Consider the following 5,260-nt stretch of genomic DNA (forward strand, 5'->3'; position numbering starts at 1 on the left):
CAAAGGAAAATACTAACAGAGTATACCACACAAAGATGTTGATGTCTAGTTTTAAAAAATTAAAAGCAAAGCAAACAAACTGGAAAAATATTAGCCATATACATGACAGGCAAAAGGTTAATATTCTTACTATTTAAAAGATCTATACAAATCAATAAGGAAAAGAAATAGAAAAATGGGCAAAGGTTATGAATAGACAATTTACAAAAGAGAAAATACATATGTCTGCCTAATACACATAAGAAAAGCTATTCAGCCACAAAAAGTAATCAAAGAAATTAAATACAAAGTCACCAAATAACAGCTTCTTGCTTATCAAATTAGTAAAATATGGAAAGATTTATAGTACTAGACACTACAGAGGTGAAGTGAGAGGAATATAAATTGTATGACCTTTCTGGAAGGCAGTTTGGCAATGAGTATCAAGAACCTTGAAAATAATCATGTTCTCTGACTTGGTAATTCCTCTATAATATCCTAAAAAGTGATCAGAAATGTAGGCTGAGATGTATGTAAAAGACATTCTTTCAAGAGTAATTTATACCAATAAAATATGGAAACAGTGTCCCCCCAACAGGAGAGTGGTTTAAATTATGGCATAGCTACAGAATGGAATGATATAAAGACATTAATCTTCTAATAATTTTAGTGGCAAGGGAAAATATTTATGAGATAGTGTTAAGTGAAAAAATGCTGGCTGCAAATGGTCTATAGTATAAGATCTTAAATATATAAACATAGGCCTAAGAAAAAACACTGGAAAGCAATGTCCACCGTGGTTACCAGTGAGTTGAAAAATGATTACACACTTTCAAAAATATATTTCTAATTTTCTACAATGAAAGGCATTTATTTTTCTAGCCAGGAAAAAAAATAATTGAGAAAAGCACCCATGTTTTTCGTGAAAAACTCTCAAAAAGGTAAACAGCATAATGGAACTTAACTTCCAGTCACATGATTCCACATCCCCTGTCTTTCCACCTTATCACACGTTTTCATTTCACAGGAGGAAAAAAGATCCCTAAGAGCTAAAAAGCTCACAATACTCTAAAATCACTTCCCAGTTGGTGAATCTACATAGTTGCAATTATATATTTACTAGTAATTAGTCCTAATTGGTGCTTCTGTGTTCTGCTTTTTCTGTTTAATATTATTTAATATTTAAATTTCCACGTGTCAGCATAGTCAACATGCACATCATTTTAAGATGTGGCAGTCGTTGCTGTGTTCACCCAACCCTGTCGCCCTTCCACCCTGGGCACGGAACGATGTAACTTCCTTGCAGTTAAGTGCAGCCAGATGACTGAGTTCTGGCTATGGGAAGAAGTAAGGTTGCCTCCAGACCTCCAGATCTGGTTCATGAAAGCTCCCCTTCTGTCCTCTGTTGCCCTTGTTCCCTCATCCACCTATGCTATGCAGAGAGGAAACAGTGGAGCCATCAATGGCAGGAGCGTGGGTCCCTGAGTGACTATATGGTGTAGAGAAACTCCTTCCTCCAACCAAGCCCCCCATTGGCTTGTGCTGTGGCAAGAAATAAACTTCTACTGTGATAAGCCACCAAGGCTTGGTACTGTTTGTTAGAGCAGCTACATCTTAACAGATCATAGTCTGCTGCCCCCTCCTGTCTTGGGTGTTTTCATTGTTGCAAAATAATGCCACGACTATCTTTGAACAAATTACACTGTTTCATTTGTTCCTTCTGGCTTATACTCATTGAGTATATTCTCCAGATGGGATGACCAGGGGCAATACCAATGCATCACCAGGGGTTTAACTGTTTCATAGCTCTTGTTTGTTATACTTTTGTCAGTCTGCTCTCTAGAAATCCTGGTGCAAACGAGTGCAGCATCAGCAATGTATTGTGTTTCCGCAGATTCCCAGCAACCCTGGGTTTTACTGTTTTTCGTTTGTTTGTTAATTCCTTAGCACCCATTAGAAAGTGCCTTTCAAGAGATTTTCCTGAGGTCATTTGCACTTGTAACACTTAGTGGGAGTTCCTCTACTATAGAGTATGTGGCAGATAATACTTTGCTCTACCAACCCTACCTTATTCCTTATTCCTGCCCTCTGATACAGGCAGCCACAGGGACATTCACAAGACCTGCATTAGGAAAGTGATGACATTGCAAGATGCAGTAAAAGGAATCAGCTTTTGCTTCTGTGTTACAAAATAGGCTTTTGGAAACAGCAGAGACTAGAGTTTTAAGGAGGGAAGAAAGCTTTATGTGTTTCAAAGCCTGGCTTTTGAGCCTAAGAAGCCTCAGGCTTGAAGGACTCAGGGCATACGGTTGAGGCATAAATAATAGATTTGGAAGAATACTGTGATCAGTCAGAGGCAGACAGCTCTGCCCCAGGCAAGATAAAGTTTCTCTGGGCTGAGGGAGCTGAGAAGTAGAGAAGGAAGAGAGGGCTTAAATGGTGGGTCCCAAAGGCAGAGGGTCTGTGACAGAACCCCTGAGGTGCAGGTTGAAGCCCAGTCCCCTGTGCTCCTTGCACACCTGAGCAGTAGAGTAGGGGGTTATGTGGATTCGCCCATTCATCCGGGAAGGCACCGTTCTGTCTGAGCACCGTAGATACAAATAGATGGAGTCCTTGCTGTCATGGAGCTGACATCCTAACAGGGGTAAAGAGACAATAAACAAACAAATAAATATATATATGGGGGAGGTGTATACATATAATGTCAGTGGTGATGAGGGCTCTGCAGACAAAAAATAAATAAAAAAAGAGGACTCAGCAAGATGGATGGTGGTATTATTTTAAATAAGGTTTCAGGGAAGGCCTGTCTGAAAATGTGACATTTAAACAGTGAAGTAGGAAGGGCATCATGAGCATATTTGGGCATAGAATGTTCTAGGAAGTGAGAACAGCAAGTACAAAGGCCCTGAGACAGAAGTGTGTCTTGGCATAGACAGATCTGCAAGGAGTCCAGTGTGGCTAGAGTGGAGAGAGAGAGGGAGATGGTGGGAGAGACGAAGTCAGAGAGGTTGCAAGGAGGAAGGGCACAATCAGGCTATCTGGGCAGGCAGGACGGAAGCAGACATACTCAATACAAGGCCTCTCTCCTCCTTTCCCAGGATAGTATCTAAGTACCAGACTATGAAGGGCCAAGGCAATGAAGGTGGGTGTCACAGGGAGAATGTCTGGGCTGCAGTCACATCAGATGTGACCGATGGTCCCCAAGGTCTCCACGGCATCTTCCTGGCTCCCCACTGCCGGGCCTCTGAGCCCACTGTCCTCTCCCCACCCCTGGGCCTCTCCTAAGCACACAGAAGACAGTGGGCCTCCCCATACCTTGTGGAGGGGTGCCTGAAGGTTGCTAAGCAAAGTTCAGAGGAGAAGCTGCTCTTTGGGCCGTGGTGCCCCCTTGTCCCCTGCTGTTCATGCTGCCGCGGGCCTGGCCTGTCATGTATACACCCTGGTTTTGAAATCCCCGCCCCTTCCTTGAGCTCAGGAATTTAGACTAAAGCAATCAGATTATGTGGAGAGATACCATGAACATCAAAATATGGATTAACCTTCCGTGGAAAGTAGTTGCTAAATAACATAAATAAGTCTCTAATTAGGTGAACGTGATGGAAGAGGAGTTCTGTTTTCTTTTTTTTAGCAGTTTCTTACCTATTTTTCCACTTGGGCTGGTGAACACACACACACACACATCTGCATACTCTAGAAAAACAGGGATCAGGAATCTGGCACCAGCTATCAACAGATCGCCACTCCTGTCCTAAAGGAACTGCCCGCCTGGGCCTCCTTTCCATCTCAAAGGCCACTTGGCATCCCCCATTCATCTGCACAGACTCAAATTCTCTCTCGCAGACTTCTCCTGTGACCTTCATTTTATTCTCCGCTCCTGCCTGAGTGTGGCGGCTGAACTGGATTGATTAAAGTTTTAGCCCTGTCTTGTTTTAATTCAAGAGCTAAACGGAGCATTTAAATGAACTCGTGGCAGGACCAACTGTCAGAATCCTGAAATCCGGTTAACGTTTCTCCTCAGCAACGCCACCCCCATTATCACTGCTCTGGCTCCAGGTTGGTTTCTGGGTGATGTTCACAGCTGGTTCAAAATGACATCACAGGAGCAAGTGAGAGTAGATTAATGTTCATTTCCATCCATCCATCCATCACTGGAGGTCCTGGGTTCATTAACTGTGCTCCGGTCACGATTGCCCTCCACTTCCCATAATTCACCCAGGGCTCTAATGAAGCAGAATTGAGTTTGTCAGTTTCCCCAGTTTTGACTGGAAGGGAAAACAGTCCTCTGGTGCCAAGAACCTTTTATCCTGGAGAGAGAATGTGAGGAGAAGGGGACAGAAAGCCCGGCACAGTGACATAAATGTCAGAACCTGCTCATTCATCATTTCTATTTACAAACACCGAGAAGGGCTCCCACAAGATCACGGCCACTGAACTCATGTCTTTTCTTCTGCCCTGGGTCTTCAGTCTGATCGCTGTTTTCCAGGGAGTCACGTGGTCCCTCCATTCTGTTTTTCCACTGTAATTACCTATGGCTCCTCTTATGACAGAGGAAGGGAGCTTGCGAGAAGAAGCACGGGCATCCATCCCCCGGGCTGGATCAAGCATATCACGGCACAGCCGTGCCCCCACTAGATTCTCAAGGGTCTGCTCATCCATCCATGCATTCATCCAAGTCAACCCATTCAATTCAACAAATATTTATCACTCACCTTCTCTGTGACAGGCACTGTGCCAGGTGCTGGGGTGTTTTAAAATGTACCAAGGATTTTGGTTTTAATTCGGGTTCAGTGAGGCTAACAGATCAGGAGATAACTGCCCCTAAAAGACAGTTTCTGACACCCATCAGCAAGTCCTATAGATTCCATCTTGATGCAGTGGAATACTACACAGCAAAAAAAAGAGAACAAGCTACAAATACATGCAATGACGTGAATGAATCTTGGAGATAATGATGAGTGTCAGAAGACAGATGCAAAAGAGTTCCATTGACATGAGGTTCAAGAACATCTAAAACTTACAGAAGTCAGAATAGGGGTTACCTCCGGGTGGGTGGGTGTTGACTTTCAAGGGGTACGAAGGAAATTTCTGGGATGCTAAAAGTGTTACATAAGATGCTCTGCGTGGCTGTTATGTGGATGAATACAAACGTGAAAAAGAAAAGATAGTTTGATCCTTATAGTTCCCAAGAGGAGGGTGTGCACCATGCCACACCACACCATGCCATAGCAGGGCCACACAGGGAAGCGCCAGGATCAGTCAGGAGGCAGAAGAAGCAAGGAGA

This window comes from Delphinapterus leucas, chromosome 14 (assembly GCF_059928025.1).
Source record: "Delphinapterus leucas isolate spDelLeu-1000000601 "Yukka" chromosome 14, BTC_Dleu_Yukka2, whole genome shotgun sequence".
NCBI lineage: Eukaryota > Metazoa > Chordata > Mammalia > Artiodactyla > Monodontidae > Delphinapterus > Delphinapterus leucas.